Source organism: Passer domesticus, chromosome 5 (assembly GCF_036417665.1).
Source record: "Passer domesticus isolate bPasDom1 chromosome 5, bPasDom1.hap1, whole genome shotgun sequence".
Taxonomy (NCBI): domain Eukaryota; kingdom Metazoa; phylum Chordata; class Aves; order Passeriformes; family Passeridae; genus Passer; species Passer domesticus.
This window is the reverse complement of record NC_087478.1, coordinates 54,621,969-54,641,544: the sequence shown is the minus strand read 5'-3', so window position 1 is coordinate 54,641,544 and position 19,576 is coordinate 54,621,969.

Here is a 19,576-nt window from a genome sequence, read left to right as displayed (position 1 = left end):
GCAAGCAGGGCCTGCTGTGGCCGTCAGGAAAGGAGGGCAGAGGACGGGCGCTGAGGCCCTGCCAGCTGGAGCTGGGAGCTCTGGAGTGCGGCTGGCAGAGAGCCGTGGGAGATCCGTGCAGCAGCAAGGACACGGGCTTCTAGGTGCGTGAGAAAGCAGAGAAGAGCTGGAGAATGGGCACTGAAGGAGAAGGGTGTCTCCCTGTGTGCAAAAACCTTCACACCACCAGCGGTTGGATCCAGGAAAGACACAGAGGAGTCCTGTAATGTTATTGGAGTAGAGGGAGAGGCCAAGGGACATTTCCCATGGCGTGTCTGGAATTGTTGAGACTCAGGACAAGGGCGAAGCTTCCTTTTTTATCCTAATTCCCAGGTGCATCACCCTCTTTCTTCTCCCACTGCCTGCGGTATTCGGAAGGAACAGACTGCCCGAATTGCCGACTCTATGGCCCCCTCTAATATTCTCCCTCCGTTTTATATATATTTGTAACACTGCAGAAGGGACAGGAAGGGAAGGGTAGGCGCTGGGGTCACCATCAATGTAAGGGGGTGTTCCAGCTGTCTAGAGCTTACTGATGGTGCTGATGGGGTTGAGCATTTTTGGGTAGGAAGCAGGGGGAAGGCCAGCAGCACCAGCCTGTGACTCTTCAAAGGCGGTTCATCACTGCAGTCTTTGGAGCTGTGCCTGTTTCTGCACAGAAAGATCAATGTATCTGGAACTGGTGACCCAAAATGCATCTTTCTACTGCAGAACATCTTGTAATTGTGCTGGGGAACTCAGAATGCCAGATGAGGGAATGTTTGAAAGGACCACTGGTGGTATCAATTGATCCAGGGCTGCTCCAGCCAGGTCTTTCCGCCGTGCACTACAAAGGATTGCGTTCCGATCAAGGTTCTTGACTGTCTCTGGGAGAGAGACTCCACCATCCCTGGGCAGTGTTTGGGATCAGATAATGGATGGTGTTTCTCCTTGTTCTTGCATGGGAAAACTTTAGGTCAGCATTGTACCTGCAACTGTGTTGCAGCTGACCCGATATTTTGTATATATAAAGGTCTAGATTTTTAATTTGTATCTATATAGATATATATATCCCCTGTATTCATATTATATGCAAGAAAGCATATCAATTAGCATATGTAAGAGTAAGATATAATAAAAACCAATTATATCAACAATACCAATGATGTAACTCTTATATCGTGATGATATATGATTAGAAACAGTCAAATATGTAATTTTGTTTAGAGAATACAATATAGCCAATATTTAGTGCCACTCTAAGTTGTGATATGTATTCATGCTCTTAGCACATTGATAGCTGGAAAGATTTTCATAAAAGAGATACATATGTAAGACACATAACTATTACATCTTCTTTATTGCATAGAAGAATGGTTTTTGACGTAGCAGTAAAGCCATAGATGGTGTCTCTGACTGCTGGGGACACACCATGATGCTCTATAGTTAGTGCATTGACGAGTAGCAACCTGGAAACTGCTTTGCTCTTGATTCAATAAACTACAATATTCCAGAACGTGGATGGTGCAAGACTTTATTGATCTTAAGCAGACCTGTAAACATGGTAAAAGTCAAAAAGTTGTGAAGCTGGGCTTGTGAAGAGTCTCCTTGAAGTCAGCCAAATATGCAGTGCTGCACTGGTTCTAATGAGAAATCAAGCCCAGCTGCCCCCGGCCCCAGTGATCACAGAATCACAGAGGAGCTTGCCTTGGAGGGGTCCTTAGAAATGGTCTTGTTGCAACCCTGCTGCCAAGGGCAGGGACACCTTGCACTAGGCCAGCTTGCTCCAAGCCGTGTGCGGCCTGGCGTGGAACACGGCCAGCGATGGGGCAGCCACAGCTGCTGTGGGCAGCGCGGGCCAGGGCCTCAGCAGCCTGAGAGGCAAGAATTTCTTGCACATCTCCAGCCCAAGCCTGCCCGCTGTCAGTGGGAAGCCACTGGGCCTGGTGCTGTCCCAGCAGGCCCTTGTCCACAGCCCCTCTCAGGTCTCTGCTGGGCCTAGCGCAGGGACTGAAAGGCCGCAGGAAGGTGCCCCCGCAGAAGGCCTTGGAGAGCACTGGGGCCAGGAGTGCCACCATGAGGGCAGCAAGCAGGGCCTGCTGTGGCCGTCAGGAAAGGAGGGCAGAGGACGGGCGCTGAGGCCCTGCCAGCTGGAGCTGGGAGCTCTGGAGTGCGGCTGGCAGAGAGCCGTGGGAGATCCGTGCAGCAGCAAGGACACGGGCTTCTAGGTGCGTGAGAAAGCAGAGAAGAGCTGGAGAATGGGCACTGAAGGAGAAGGGTGTCTCCCTGTGTGCAAAAACCTTCACACCACCAGCGGTTGGATCCAGGAAAGACACAGAGGAGTCCTGTAATGTTATTGGAGTAGAGGGAGAGGCCAAGGGACATTTCCCATGGCGTGTCTGGAATTGTTGAGACTCAGGACAAGGGCGAAGCTTCCTTTTTTATCCTAATTCCCAGGTGCATCACCCTCTTTCTTCTCCCACTGCCTGCGGTATTCGGAAGGAACAGACTGCCCGAATTGCCGACTCTATGGCCCCCTCTAATATTCTCCCTCCGTTTTATATATATTTGTAACACTGCAGAAGGGACAGGAAGGGAAGGGTAGGCGCTGGGGTCAGCATCAATGTAAGGGGGTGTTCCAGCTGTCTAGAGCTTACTGATGGTGCTGATGGGGTTGAGCATTTTTGGGTAGGAAGCAGGGGGAAGGCCAGCAGCACCAGCCTGTGACTCTTCAAAGGCGGTTCATCACTGCAGTCTTTGGAGCTGTGCCTGTTTCTGCACAGAAAGATCAATGTATCTGGAACTGGTGACCCAAAATGCATCTTTCTACTGCAGAACATCTTGTAATTGTGCTGGGGAACTCAGAATGCCAGATGAGGGAATGTTTGAAAGGACCACTGGTGGTATCAATTGATCCAGGGCTGCTCCAGCCAGGTCTTTCCGCCGTGCACTACAAAGGATTGCGTTCCGATCAAGGTTCTTGACTGTCTCTGGGAGAGAGACTCCACCATCCCTGGGCAGTGTTTGGGATCAGATAATGGATGGTGTTTCTCCTTGTTCTTGCATGGGAAAACTTTAGGTCAGCATTGTACCTGCAACTGTGTTGCAGCTGACCCGATATTTTGTATATATAAAGGTCTAGATTTTTAATTTGTATCTATATAGATATATATATCCCCTGTATTCATATTATATGCAAGAAAGCATATCAATTAGCATATGTAAGAGTAAGATATAATAAAAACCAATTATATCAACAATACCAATGATGTAACTCTTATATCGTGATGATATATGATTAGAAACAGTCAAATATGTAATTTTGTTTAGAGAATACAATATAGCCAATATTTAGTGCCACTCTAAGTTGTGATATGTATTCATGCTCTTAGCACATTGATAGCTGGAAAGATTTTCATAAAAGAGATACATATGTAAGACACATAACTATTACATCTTCTTTATTGCATAGAAGAATGGTTTTTGACGTAGCAGTAAAGCCATAGATGGTGTCTCTGACTGCTGGGGACACACCATGATGCTCTATAGTTAGTGCATTGACGAGTAGCAACCTGGAAACTGCTTTGCTCTTGATTCAATAAACTACAATATTCCAGAACGTGGATGGTGCAAGACTTTATTGATCTTAAGCAGACCTGTAAACATGGTAAAAGTCAAAAAGTTGTGAAGCTGGGCTTGTGAAGAGTCTCCTTGAAGTCAGCCAAATATGCAGTGCTGCACTGGTTCTAATGAGAAATCAAGCCCAGCTGCCCCCGGCCCCAGTGATCACAGAATCACAGAGGAGCTTGCCTTGGAGGGGTCCTTAGAAATGGTCTTGTTGCAACCCTGCTGCCAAGGGCAGGGACACCTTGCACTAGGCCAGCTTGCTCCAAGCCGTGTGCGGCCTGGCGTGGAACACGGCCAGCGATGGGGCAGCCACAGCTGCTGTGGGCAGCGCGGGCCAGGGCCTCAGCAGCCTGAGAGGCAAGAATTTCTTGCACATCTCCAGCCCAAGCCTGCCCGCTGTCAGTGGGAAGCCACTGGGCCTGGTGCTGTCCCAGCAGGCCCTTGTCCACAGCCCCTCTCAGGTCTCTGCTGGGCCTAGCGCAGGGACTGAAAGGCCGCAGGAAGGTGCCCCCGCAGAAGGCCTTGGAGAGCACTGGGGCCAGGAGTGCCACCATGAGGGCAGCAAGCAGGGCCTGCTGTGGCCGTCAGGAAAGGAGGGCAGAGGACGGGCGCTGAGGCCCTGCCAGCTGGAGCTGGGAGCTCTGGAGTGCGGCTGGCAGAGAGCCGTGGGAGATCCGTGCAGCAGCAAGGACACGGGCTTCTAGGTGCGTGAGAAAGCAGAGAAGAGCTGGAGAATGGGCACTGAAGGAGAAGGGTGTCTCCCTGTGTGCAAAAACCTTCACACCACCAGCGGTTGGATCCAGGAAAGACACAGAGGAGTCCTGTAATGTTATTGGAGTAGAGGGAGAGGCCAAGGGACATTTCCCATGGCGTGTCTGGAATTGTTGAGACTCAGGACAAGGGCGAAGCTTCCTTTTTTATCCTAATTCCCAGGTGCATCACCCTCTTTCTTCTCCCACTGCCTGCGGTATTCGGAAGGAACAGACTGCCCGAATTGCCGACTCTATGGCCCCCTCTAATATTCTCCCTCCGTTTTATATATATTTGTAACACTGCAGAAGGGACAGGAAGGGAAGGGTAGGCGCTGGGGTCACCATCAATGTAAGGGGGTGTTCCAGCTGTCTAGAGCTTACTGATGGTGCTGATGGGGTTGAGCATTTTTGGGTAGGAAGCAGGGGGAAGGCCAGCAGCACCAGCCTGTGACTCTTCAAAGGCGGTTCATCACTGCAGTCTTTGGAGCTGTGCCTGTTTCTGCACAGAAAGATCAATGTATCTGGAACTGGTGACCCAAAATGCATCTTTCTACTGCAGAACATCTTGTAATTGTGCTGGGGAACTCAGAATGCCAGATGAGGGAATGTTTGAAAGGACCACTGGTGGTATCAATTGATCCAGGGCTGCTCCAGCCAGGTCTTTCCGCCGTGCACTACAAAGGATTGCGTTCCGATCAAGGTTCTTGACTGTCTCTGGGAGAGAGACTCCACCATCCCTGGGCAGTGTTTGGGATCAGATAATGGATGGTGTTTCTCCTTGTTCTTGCATGGGAAAACTTTAGGTCAGCATTGTACCTGCAACTGTGTTGCAGCTGACCCGATATTTTGTATATATAAAGGTCTAGATTTTTAATTTGTATCTATATAGATATATATATCCCCTGTATTCATATTATATGCAAGAAAGCATATCAATTAGCATATGTAAGAGTAAGATATAATAAAAACCAATTATATCAACAATACCAATGATGTAACTCTTATATCGTGATGATATATGATTAGAAACAGTCAAATATGTAATTTTGTTTAGAGAATACAATATAGCCAATATTTAGTGCCACTCTAAGTTGTGATATGTATTCATGCTCTTAGCACATTGATAGCTGGAAAGATTTTCATAAAAGAGATACATATGTAAGACACATAACTATTACATCTTCTTTATTGCATAGAAGAATGGTTTTTGACGTAGCAGTAAAGCCATAGATGGTGTCTCTGACTGCTGGGGACACACCATGATGCTCTATAGTTAGTGCATTGACGAGTAGCAACCTGGAAACTGCTTTGCTCTTGATTCAATAAACTACAATATTCCAGAACGTGGATGGTGCAAGACTTTATTGATCTTAAGCAGACCTGTAAACATGGTAAAAGTCAAAAAGTTGTGAAGCTGGGCTTGTGAAGAGTCTCCTTGAAGTCAGCCAAATATGCAGTGCTGCACTGGTTCTAATGAGAAATCAAGCCCAGCTGCCCCCGGCCCCAGTGATCACAGAATCACAGAGGAGCTTGCCTTGGAGGGGTCCTTAGAAATGGTCTTGTTGCAACCCTGCTGCCAAGGGCAGGGACACCTTGCACTAGGCCAGCTTGCTCCAAGCCGTGTGCGGCCTGGCGTGGAACACGGCCAGCGATGGGGCAGCCACAGCTGCTGTGGGCAGCGCGGGCCAGGGCCTCAGCAGCCTGAGAGGCGAGAATTTCTTGCACATCTCCAGCCCAAGCCTGCCCGCTGTCAGTGGGAAGCCACTGGGCCTGGTGCTGTCCCAGCAGGCCCTTGTCCACAGCCCCTCTCAGGTCTCTGCTGGGCCTAGCGCAGGGACTGAAAGGCCGCAGGAAGGTGCCCCCGCAGAAGGCCTTGGAGAGCACTGGGGCCAGGAGTGCCACCATGAGGGCAGCAAGCAGGGCCTGCTGTGGCCGTCAGGAAAGGAGGGCAGAGGACGGGCGCTGAGGCCCTGCCAGCTGGAGCTGGGAGCTCTGGAGTGCGGCTGGCAGAGAGCCGTGGGAGATCCGTGCAGCAGCAAGGACACGGGCTTCTAGGTGCGTGAGAAAGCAGAGAAGAGCTGGAGAATGGGCACTGAAGGAGAAGGGTGTCTCCCTGTGTGCAAAAACCTTCACACCACCAGCGGTTGGATCCAGGAAAGACACAGAGGAGTCCTGTAATGTTATTGGAGTAGAGGGAGAGGCCAAGGGACATTTCCCATGGCGTGTCTGGAATTGTTGAGACTCAGGACAAGGGCGAAGCTTCCTTTTTTATCCTAATTCCCAGGTGCATCACCCTCTTTCTTCTCCCACTGCCTGCGGTATTCGGAAGGAACAGACTGCCCGAATTGCCGACTCTATGGCCCCCTCTAATATTCTCCCTCCGTTTTATATATATTTGTAACACTGCAGAAGGGACAGGAAGGGAAGGGTAGGCGCTGGGGTCACCATCAATGTAAGGGGGGGTTCCAGCTGTCTAGAGCTTACTGATGGTGCTGATGGGGTTGAGCATTTTTGGGTAGGAAGCAGGGGGAAGGCCAGCAGCACCAGCCTGTGACTCTTCAAAGGCGGTTCATCACTGCAGTCTTTGGAGCTGTGCCTGTTTCTGCACAGAAAGATCAATGTATCTGGAACTGGTGACCCAAAATGCATCTTTCTACTGCAGAACATCTTGTAATTGTGCTGGGGAACTCAGAATGCCAGATGAGGGAATGTTTGAAAGGACCACTGGTGGTATCAATTGATCCAGGGCTGCTCCAGCCAGGTCTTCCCGCCGTGCACTACAAAGGATTGCGTTCCGATCAAGGTTCTTGACTGTCTCTGGGAGAGAGACTCCACCATCCCTGGGCAGTGTTTGGGATCAGATAATGGATGGTGTTTCTCCTTGTTCTTGCATGGGAAAACTTTAGGTCAGCATTGTACCTGCAACTGTGTTGCAGCTGACCTGATATTTTGTATATATAAAGGTCTAGATTTTTAATTTGTATCTATATAGATATATATATCCCCTGTATTCATATTATATGCAAGAAAGCATATCAATTAGCATATGTAAGAGTAAGATATAATAAAAACCAATTATATCAACAATACCAATGATGTAACTCTTATATCGTGATGATATATGATTAGAAACAGTCAAATATGTAATTTTGTTTAGAGAATACAATATAGCCAATATTTAGTGCCACTCTAAGTTGTGATATGTATTCATGCTCTTAGCACATTGATAGCTGGAAAGATTTTCATAAAAGAGATACATATGTAAGACACATAACTATTACATCTTCTTTATTGCATAGAAGAATGGTTTTTGACGTAGCAGTAAAGCCATAGATGGTGTCTCTGACTGCTGGGGACACACCATGATGCTCTATAGTTAGTGCATTGACGAGTAGCAACCTGGAAACTGCTTTGCTCTTGATTCAATAAACTACAATATTCCAGAACGTGGATGGTGCAAGACTTTATTGATCTTAAGCAGACCTGTAAACATGGTAAAAGTCAAAAAGTTGTGAAGCTGGGCTTGTGAAGAGTCTCCTTGAAGTCAGCCAAATATGCAGTGCTGCACTGGTTCTAATGAGAAATCAAGCCCAGCTGCCCCCGGCCCCAGTGATCACAGAATCACAGAGGAGCTTGCCTTGGAGGGGTCCTTAGAAATGGTCTTGTTGCAACCCTGCTGCCAAGGGCAGGGACACCTTGCACTAGGCCAGCTTGCTCCAAGCCGTGTGCGGCCTGGCGTGGAACACGGCCAGCGATGGGGCAGCCACAGCTGCTGTGGGCAGCGCGGGCCAGGGCCTCAGCAGCCTGAGAGGCGAGAATTTCTTGCACATCTCCAGCCCAAGCCTGCCCGCTGTCAGTGGGAAGCCACTGGGCCTGGTGCTGTCCCAGCAGGCCCTTGTCCACAGCCCCTCTCAGGTCTCTGCTGGGCCTAGCGCAGGGACTGAAAGGCCGCAGGAAGGTGCCCCCGCAGAAGGCCTTGGAGAGCACTGGGGCCAGGAGTGCCACCATGAGGGCAGCAAGCAGGGCCTGCTGTGGCCGTCAGGAAAGGAGGGCAGAGGACGGGCGCTGAGGCCCTGCCAGCTGGAGCTGGGAGCTCTGGAGTGCGGCTGGCAGAGAGCCGTGGGAGATCCGTGCAGCAGCAAGGACACGGGCTTCTAGGTGCGTGAGAAAGCAGAGAAGAGCTGGAGAATGGGCACTGAAGGAGAAGGGTGTCTCCCTGTGTGCAAAAACCTTCACACCACCAGCGGTTGGATCCAGGAAAGACACAGAGGAGTCCTGTAATGTTATTGGAGTAGAGGGAGAGGCCAAGGGACATTTCCCATGGCGTGTCTGGAATTGTTGAGACTCAGGACAAGGGCGAAGCTTCCTTTTTTATCCTAATTCCCAGGTGCATCACCCTCTTTCTTCTCCCACTGCCTGCGGTATTCGGAAGGAACAGACTGCCCGAATTGCCGACTCTATGGCCCCCTCTAATATTCTCCCTCCGTTTTATATATATTTGTAACACTGCAGAAGGGACAGGAAGGGAAGGGTAGGCGCTGGGGTCACCATCAATGTAAGGGGGGGTTCCAGCTGTCTAGAGCTTACTGATGGTGCTGATGGGGTTGAGCATTTTTGGGTAGGAAGCAGGGGGAAGGCCAGCAGCACCAGCCTGTGACTCTTCAAAGGCGGTTCATCACTGCAGTCTTTGGAGCTGTGCCTGTTTCTGCACAGAAAGATCAATGTATCTGGAACTGGTGACCCAAAATGCATCTTTCTACTGCAGAACATCTTGTAATTGTGCTGGGGAACTCAGAATGCCAGATGAGGGAATGTTTGAAAGGACCACTGGTGGTATCAATTGATCCAGGGCTGCTCCAGCCAGGTCTTCCCGCCGTGCACTACAAAGGATTGCGTTCCGATCAAGGTTCTTGACTGTCTCTGGGAGAGAGACTCCACCATCCCTGGGCAGTGTTTGGGATCAGATAATGGATGGTGTTTCTCCTTGTTCTTGCATGGGAAAACTTTAGGTCAGCATTGTACCTGCAACTGTGTTGCAGCTGACCCGATATTTTGTATATATAAAGGTCTAGATTTTTAATTTGTATCTATATAGATATATATATCCCCTGTATTCATATTATATGCAAGAAAGCATATCAATTAGCATATGTAAGAGTAAGATATAATAAAAACCAATTATATCAACAATACCAATGATGTAACTCTTATATCGTGATGATATATGATTAGAAACAGTCAAATATGTAATTTTGTTTAGAGAATACAATATAGCCAATATTTAGTGCCACTCTAAGTTGTGATATGTATTCATGCTCTTAGCACATTGATAGCTGGAAAGATTTTCATAAAAGAGATACATATGTAAGACACATAACTATTACATCTTCTTTATTGCATAGAAGAATGGTTTTTGACGTAGCAGTAAAGCCATAGATGGTGTCTCTGACTGCTGGGGACACACCATGATGCTCTATAGTTAGTGCATTGACGAGTAGCAACCTGGAAACTGCTTTGCTCTTGATTCAATAAACTACAATATTCCAGAACGTGGATGGTGCAAGACTTTATTGATCTTAAGCAGACCTGTAAACATGGTAAAAGTCAAAAAGTTGTGAAGCTGGGCTTGTGAAGAGTCTCCTTGAAGTCAGCCAAATATGCAGTGCTGCACTGGTTCTAATGAGAAATCAAGCCCAGCTGCCCCCGGCCCCAGTGATCACAGAATCACAGAGGAGCTTGCCTTGGAGGGGTCCTTAGAAATGGTCTTGTTGCAACCCTGCTGCCAAGGGCAGGGACACCTTGCACTAGGCCAGCTTGCTCCAAGCCGTGTGCGGCCTGGCGTGGAACACGGCCAGCGATGGGGCAGCCACAGCTGCTGTGGGCAGCGCGGGCCAGGGCCTCAGCAGCCTGAGAGGCAAGAATTTCTTGCACATCTCCAGCCCAAGCCTGCCCGCTGTCAGTGGGAAGCCACTGGGCCTGGTGCTGTCCCAGCAGGCCCTTGTCCACAGCCCCTCTCAGGTCTCTGCTGGGCCTAGCGCAGGGACTGAAAGGCCGCAGGAAGGTGCCCCCGCAGAAGGCCTTGGAGAGCACTGGGGCCAGGAGTGCCACCATGAGGGCAGCAAGCAGGGCCTGCTGTGGCCGTCAGGAAAGGAGGGCAGAGGACGGGCGCTGAGGCCCTGCCAGCTGGAGCTGGGAGCTCTGGAGTGCGGCTGGCAGAGAGCCGTGGGAGATCCGTGCAGCAGCAAGGACACGGGCTTCTAGGTGCGTGAGAAAGCAGAGAAGAGCTGGAGAATGGGCACTGAAGGAGAAGGGTGTCTCCCTGTGTGCAAAAACCTTCACACCACCAGCGGTTGGATCCAGGAAAGACACAGAGGAGTCCTGTAATGTTATTGGAGTAGAGGGAGAGGCCAAGGGACATTTCCCATGGCGTGTCTGGAATTGTTGAGACTCAGGACAAGGGCGAAGCTTCCTTTTTTATCCTAATTCCCAGGTGCATCACCCTCTTTCTTCTCCCACTGCCTGCGGTATTCGGAAGGAACAGACTGCCCGAATTGCCGACTCTATGGCCCCCTCTAATATTCTCCCTCCGTTTTATATATATTTGTAACACTGCAGAAGGGACAGGAAGGGAAGGGTAGGCGCTGGGGTCAGCATCAATGTAAGGGGGTGTTCCAGCTGTCTAGAGCTTACTGATGGTGCTGATGGGGTTGAGCATTTTTGGGTAGGAAGCAGGGGGAAGGCCAGCAGCACCAGCCTGTGACTCTTCAAAGGCGGTTCATCACTGCAGTCTTTGGAGCTGTGCCTGTTTCTGCACAGAAAGATCAATGTATCTGGAACTGGTGACCCAAAATGCATCTTTCTACTGCAGAACATCTTGTAATTGTGCTGGGGAACTCAGAATGCCAGATGAGGGAATGTTTGAAAGGACCACTGGTGGTATCAATTGATCCAGGGCTGCTCCAGCCAGGTCTTTCCGCCGTGCACTACAAAGGATTGCGTTCCGATCAAGGTTCTTGACTGTCTCTGGGAGAGAGACTCCACCATCCCTGGGCAGTGTTTGGGATCAGATAATGGATGGTGTTTCTCCTTGTTCTTGCATGGGAAAACTTTAGGTCAGCATTGTACCTGCAACTGTGTTGCAGCTGACCCGATATTTTGTATATATAAAGGTCTAGATTTTTAATTTGTATCTATATAGATATATATATCCCCTGTATTCATATTATATGCAAGAAAGCATATCAATTAGCATATGTAAGAGTAAGATATAATAAAAACCAATTATATCAACAATACCAATGATGTAACTCTTATATCGTGATGATATATGATTAGAAACAGTCAAATATGTAATTTTGTTTAGAGAATACAATATAGCCAATATTTAGTGCCACTCTAAGTTGTGATATGTATTCATGCTCTTAGCACATTGATAGCTGGAAAGATTTTCATAAAAGAGATACATATGTAAGACACATAACTATTACATCTTCTTTATTGCATAGAAGAATGGTTTTTGACGTAGCAGTAAAGCCATAGATGGTGTCTCTGACTGCTGGGGACACACCATGATGCTCTATAGTTAGTGCATTGACGAGTAGCAACCTGGAAACTGCTTTGCTCTTGATTCAATAAACTACAATATTCCAGAACGTGGATGGTGCAAGACTTTATTGATCTTAAGCAGACCTGTAAACATGGTAAAAGTCAAAAAGTTGTGAAGCTGGGCTTGTGAAGAGTCTCCTTGAAGTCAGCCAAATATGCAGTGCTGCACTGGTTCTAATGAGAAATCAAGCCCAGCTGCCCCCGGCCCCAGTGATCACAGAATCACAGAGGAGCTTGCCTTGGAGGGGTCCTTAGAAATGGTCTTGTTGCAACCCTGCTGCCAAGGGCAGGGACACCTTGCACTAGGCCAGCTTGCTCCAAGCCGTGTGCGGCCTGGCGTGGAACACGGCCAGCGATGGGGCAGCCACAGCTGCTGTGGGCAGCGCGGGCCAGGGCCTCAGCAGCCTGAGAGGCGAGAATTTCTTGCACATCTCCAGCCCAAGCCTGCCCGCTGTCAGTGGGAAGCCACTGGGCCTGGTGCTGTCCCAGCAGGCCCTTGTCCACAGCCCCTCTCAGGTCTCTGCTGGGCCTAGCGCAGGGACTGAAAGGCCGCAGGAAGGTGCCCCCGCAGAAGGCCTTGGAGAGCACTGGGGCCAGGAGTGCCACCATGAGGGCAGCAAGCAGGGCCTGCTGTGGCCGTCAGGAAAGGAGGGCAGAGGACGGGCGCTGAGGCCCTGCCAGCTGGAGCTGGGAGCTCTGGAGTGCGGCTGGCAGAGAGCCGTGGGAGATCCGTGCAGCAGCAAGGACACGGGCTTCTAGGTGCGTGAGAAAGCAGAGAAGAGCTGGAGAATGGGCACTGAAGGAGAAGGGTGTCTCCCTGTGTGCAAAAACCTTCACACCACCAGCGGTTGGATCCAGGAAAGACACAGAGGAGTCCTGTAATGTTATTGGAGTAGAGGGAGAGGCCAAGGGACATTTCCCATGGCGTGTCTGGAATTGTTGAGACTCAGGACAAGGGCGAAGCTTCCTTTTTTATCCTAATTCCCAGGTGCATCACCCTCTTTCTTCTCCCACTGCCTGCGGTATTCGGAAGGAACAGACTGCCCGAATTGCCGACTCTATGGCCCCCTCTAATATTCTCCCTCCGTTTTATATATATTTGTAACACTGCAGAAGGGACAGGAAGGGAAGGGTAGGCGCTGGGGTCACCATCAATGTAAGGGGGTGTTCCAGCTGTCTAGAGCTTACTGATGGTGCTGATGGGGTTGAGCATTTTTGGGTAGGAAGCAGGGGGAAGGCCAGCAGCACCAGCCTGTGACTCTTCAAAGGCGGTTCATCACTGCAGTCTTTGGAGCTGTGCCTGTTTCTGCACAGAAAGATCAATGTATCTGGAACTGGTGACCCAAAATGCATCTTTCTACTGCAGAACATCTTGTAATTGTGCTGGGGAACTCAGAATGCCAGATGAGGGAATGTTTGAAAGGACCACTGGTGGTATCAATTGATCCAGGGCTGCTCCAGCCAGGTCTTTCCGCCGTGCACTACAAAGGATTGCGTTCCGATCAAGGTTCTTGACTGTCTCTGGGAGAGAGACTCCACCATCCCTGGGCAGTGTTTGGGATCAGATAATGGATGGTGTTTCTCCTTGTTCTTGCATGGGAAAACTTTAGGTCAGCATTGTACCTGCAACTGTGTTGCAGCTGACCCGATATTTTGTATATATAAAGGTCTAGATTTTTAATTTGTATCTATATAGATATATATATCCCCTGTATTCATATTATATGCAAGAAAGCATATCAATTAGCATATGTAAGAGTAAGATATAATAAAAACCAATTATATCAACAATACCAATGATGTAACTCTTATATCGTGATGATATATGATTAGAAACAGTCAAATATGTAATTTTGTTTAGAGAATACAATATAGCCAATATTTAGTGCCACTCTAAGTTGTGATATGTATTCATGCTCTTAGCACATTGATAGCTGGAAAGATTTTCATAAAAGAGATACATATGTAAGACACATAACTATTACATCTTCTTTATTGCATAGAAGAATGGTTTTTGACGTAGCAGTAAAGCCATAGATGGTGTCTCTGACTGCTGGGGACACACCATGATGCTCTATAGTTAGTGCATTGACGAGTAGCAACCTGGAAACTGCTTTGCTCTTGATTCAATAAACTACAATATTCCAGAACGTGGATGGTGCAAGACTTTATTGATCTTAAGCAGACCTGTAAACATGGTAAAAGTCAAAAAGTTGTGAAGCTGGGCTTGTGAAGAGTCTCCTTGAAGTCAGCCAAATATGCAGTGCTGCACTGGTTCTAATGAGAAATCAAGCCCAGCTGCCCCCGGCCCCAGTGATCACAGAATCACAGAGGAGCTTGCCTTGGAGGGGTCCTTAGAAATGGTCTTGTTGCAACCCTGCTGCCAAGGGCAGGGACACCTTGCACTAGGCCAGCTTGCTCCAAGCCGTGTGCGGCCTGGCGTGGAACACGGCCAGCGATGGGGCAGCCACAGCTGCTGTGGGCAGCGCGGGCCAGGGCCTCAGCAGCCTGAGAGGCGAGAATTTCTTGCACATCTCCAGCCCAAGCCTGCCCGCTGTCAGTGGGAAGCCACTGGGCCTGGTGCTGTCCCAGCAGGCCCTTGTCCACAGCCCCTCTCAGGTCTCTGCTGGGCCTAGCGCAGGGACTGAAAGGCCGCAGGAAGGTGCCCCCGCAGAAGGCCTTGGAGAGCACTGGGGCCAGGAGTGCCACCATGAGGGCAGCAAGCAGGGCCTGCTGTGGCCGTCAGGAAAGGAGGGCAGAGGACGGGCGCTGAGGCCCTGCCAGCTGGAGCTGGGAGCTCTGGAGTGCGGCTGGCAGAGAGCCGTGGGAGATCCGTGCAGCAGCAAGGACACGGGCTTCTAGGTGCGTGAGAAAGCAGAGAAGAGCTGGAGAATGGGCACTGAAGGAGAAGGGTGTCTCCCTGTGTGCAAAAACCTTCACACCACCAGCGGTTGGATCCAGGAAAGACACAGAGGAGTCCTGTAATGTTATTGGAGTAGAGGGAGAGGCCAAGGGACATTTCCCATGGCGTGTCTGGAATTGTTGAGACTCAGGACAAGGGCGAAGCTTCCTTTTTTATCCTAATTCCCAGGTGCATCACCCTCTTTCTTCTCCCACTGCCTGCGGTATTCGGAAGGAACAGACTGCCCGAATTGCCGACTCTATGGCCCCCTCTAATATTCTCCCTCCGTTTTATATATATTTGTAACACTGCAGAAGGGACAGGAAGGGAAGGGTAGGCGCTGGGGTCACCATCAATGTAAGGGGGGGTTCCAGCTGTCTAGAGCTTACTGATGGTGCTGATGGGGTTGAGCATTTTTGGGTAGGAAGCAGGGGGAAGGCCAGCAGCACCAGCCTGTGACTCTTCAAAGGCGGTTCATCACTGCAGTCTTTGGAGCTGTGCCTGTTTCTGCACAGAAAGATCAATGTATCTGGAACTGGTGACCCAAAATGCATCTTTCTACTGCAGAACATCTTGTAATTGTGCTGGGGAACTCAGAATGCCAGATGAGGGAATGTTTGAAAGGACCACTGGTGGTATCAATTGATCCAGGGCTGCTCCAGCCAGGTCTTCCCGCCGTGCACTACAAAGGATTGCGTTCCGATCAAGGTTCTTGACTGTCTCTGGGAGAGAGACTCCACCATCCCTGGGCAGTGTTTGGGATCAGATAATGGATGGTGTTTCTCCTTGTTCTTGCATGGGAAAACTTTAGGTCAGCATTGTACCTGCAACTGTGTTGCAGCTGACCTGATATTTTGTATATATAAAGGTCTAGATTTTTAATTTGTATCTATATAGATATATATATCCCCTGTATTCATATTATATGCAAGAAAGCATATCAATTAGCATATGTAAGAGTAAGATATAATAAAAACCAATTATATCAACAATACCAATGATGTAACTCTTATATCGTGATGATATATGATTAGAAACAGTCAAATATGTAATTTTGTTTAGAGAATACAATATAGCCAATATTTAGTGCCACTCTAAGTTGTGATATGTATTCATGCTCTTAGCACATTGATAGCTGGAAAGATTTTCATAAAAGAGATACATATGTAAGACACATAACTATTACATCTTCTTTATTGCATAGAAGAATGGTTTTTGACGTAGCAGTAAAGCCATAGATGGTGTCTCTGACTGCTGGGGACACACCATGATGCTCTATAGTTAGTGCATTGACGAGTAGCAACCTGGAAACTGCTTTGCTCTTGATTCAATAAACTACAATATTCCAGAACGTGGATGGTGCAAGACTTTATTGATCTTAAGCAGACCTGTAAACATGGTAAAAGTCAAAAAGTTGTGAAGCTGGGCTTGTGAAGAGTCTCCTTGAAGTCAGCCAAATATGCAGTGCTGCACTGGTTCTAATGAGAAATCAAGCCCAGCTGCCCCCGGCCCCAGTGATCACAGAATCACAGAGGAGCTTGCCTTGGAGGGATCCTTAGAAATGGTCTTGTTGCAACCCTGCTGCCAAGGGCAGGGACACCTTGCACTAGGCCAGCTTGCTCCAAGCCGTGTGCGGCCTGGTGTGGAACACGGCCAGCGATGGGGCAGCCACAGCTGCTGTGGGCAGCGCGGGCCAGGGCCTCAGCAGCCTGAGAGGCGAGAATTTCTTGCACATCTCCAGCCCAAGCCTGCCCGCTGTCAGTGGGAAGCCACTGGGCCTGGTGCTGTCCCAGCAGGCCCTTGTCCACAGCCCCTCTCAGGTCTCTGCTGGGCCTAGCGCAGGGACTGAAAGGCCGCAGGAAGGTGCCCCCGCAGAAGGCCTTGGAGAGCACTGGGGCCAGGAGTGCCACCATGAGGGCAGCAAGCAGGGCCTGCTGTGGCCGTCAGGAAAGGAGGGCAGAGGACGGGCGCTGAGGCCCTGCCAGCTGGAGCTGGGAGCTCTGGAGTGCGGCTGGCAGAGAGCCGTGGGAGATCCGTGCAGCAGCAAGGACACGGGCTTCTAGGTGCGTGAGAAAGCAGAGAAGAGCTGGAGAATGGGCACTGAAGGAGAAGGGTGTCTCCCTGTGTGCAAAAACCTTCACACCACCAGCGGTTGGATCCAGGAAAGACACAGAGGAGTCCTGTAATGTTATTGGAGTAGAGGGAGAGGCCAAGGGACATTTCCCATGGCGTGTCTGGAATTGTTGAGACTCAGGACAAGGGCGAAGCTTCCTTTTTTATCCTAATTCCCAGGTGCATCACCCTCTTTCTTCTCCCACTGCCTGCGGTATTCGGAAGGAACAGACTGCCCGAATTGCCGACTCTATGGCCCCCTCTAATATTCTCCCTCCGTTTTATATATATTTGTAACACTGCAGAAGGGACAGGAAGGGAAGGGTAGGCGCTGGGGTCACCATCAATGTAAGGGGGGGTTCCAGCTGTCTAGAGCTTACTGATGGTGCTGATGGGGTTGAGCATTTTTGGGTAGGAAGCAGGGGGAAGGCCAGCAGCACCAGCCTGTGACTCTTCAAAGGCGGTTCATCACTGCAGTCTTTGGAGCTGTGCCTGTTTCTGCACAGAAAGATCAATGTATCTGGAACTGGTGACCCAAAATGCATCTTTCTACTGCAGAACATCTTGTAATTGTGCTGGGGAACTCAGAATGCCAGATGAGGGAATGTTTGAAAGGACCACTGGTGGTATCAATTGATCCAGGGCTGCTCCAGCCAGGTCTTCCCGCCGTGCACTACAAAGGATTGCGTTCCGATCAAGGTTCTTGACTGTCTCTGGGAGAGAGACTCCACCATCCCTGGGCAGTGTTTGGGATCAGATAATGGATGGTGTTTCTCCTTGTTCTTGCATGGGAAAACTTTAGGTCAGCATTGTACCTGCAACTGTGTTGCAGCTGACCCGATATTTTGTATATATAAAGGTCTAGATTTTTAATTTGTATCTATATAGATATATATATCCCCTGTATTCATATTATATGCAAGAAAGCATATCAATTAGCATATGTAAGAGTAAGATATAATAAAAACCAATTATATCAACAATACCAATGATGTAACTCTTATATCGTGATGATATATGATTAGAAACAGTCAAATATGTAATTTTGTTTAGAGAATACAATATAGCCAATATTTAGTGCCACTCTAAGTTGTGATATGTATTCATGCTCTTAGCACATTGATAGCTGGAAAGATTTTCATAAAAGAGATACATATGTAAGACACATAACTATTACATCTTCTTTATTGCATAGAAGAATGGTTTTTGACGTAGCAGTAAAGCCATAGATGGTGTCTCTGACTGCTGGGGACACACCATGATGCTCTATAGTTAGTGCATTGACGAGTAGCAACCTGGAAACTGCTTTGCTCTTGATTCAATAAACTACAATATTCCAGAACGTGGATGGTGCAAGACTTTATTGATCTTAAGCAGACCTGTAAACATGGTAAAAGTCAAAAAGTTGTGAAGCTGGGCTTGTGAAGAGTCTCCTTGAAGTCAGCCAAATATGCAGTGCTGCACTGGTTCTAATGAGAAATCAAGCCCAGCTGCCCCCGGCCCCAGTGATCACAGAATCACAGAGGAGCTTGCCTTGGAGGGGTCCTTAGAAATGGTCTTGTTGCAACCCTGCTGCCAAGGGCAGGGACACCTTGCACTAGGCCAGCTTGCTCCAAGCCGTGTGCGGCCTGGCGTGGAACACGGCCAGCGATGGGGCAGCCACAGCTGCTGTGGGCAGCGCGGGCCAGGGCCTCAGCAGCCTGAGAGGCGAGAATTTCTTGCACATCTCCAGCCCAAGCCTGCCCGCTGTCAGTGGGAAGCCACTGGGCCTGGTGCTGTCCCAGCAGGCCCTTGTCCACAGCCCCTCTCAGGTCTCTGCTGGGCCTAGCGCAGGGACTGAAAGGCCGCAGGAAGGTGCCCCCGCAGAAGGCCTTGGAGAGCACTGGGGCCAGGAGTGCCACCATGAGGGCAGCAAGCAGGGCCTGCTGTGGCCGTCAGGAAAGGAGGGCAGAGGACGGGCGCTGAGGCCCTGCCAGCTGGAGCTGGGAGCTCTGGAGTGCGGCTGGCAGAGAGCCGTGGGAGATCCGTGCAGCAGCAAGGACACGGGCTTCTAGGTGCGTGAGAAAGCAGAGAAGAGCTGGAGAATGGGCACTGAAGGAGAAGGGTGTCTCCCTGTGTGCAAAAACCTTCACACCACCAGCGGTTGGATCCAGGAAAGACACAGAGGAGTCCTGTAATGTTATTGGAGTAGAGGGAGAGGCCAAGGGACATTTCCCATGGCGTGTCTGGAATTGTTGAGACTCAGGACAAGGGCGAAGCTTCCTTTTTTATCCTAATTCCCAGGTGCATCACCCTCTTTCTTCTCCCACTGCCTGCGGTATTCGGAAGGAACAGACTGCCCGAATTGCCGACTCTATGGCCCCCTCTAATATTCTCCCTCCGTTTTATATATATTTGTAACACTGCAGAAGGGACAGGAAGGGAAGGGTAGGCACTGGGGTCACCATCAATGTAAGGGGGGGTTCCAGCTGTCTAGAGCTTACTGATGGTGCTGATGGGGTTGAGCATTTTTGGGTAGGAAGCAGGGGGAAGGCCAGCAGCACCAGCCTGTGACTCTTCA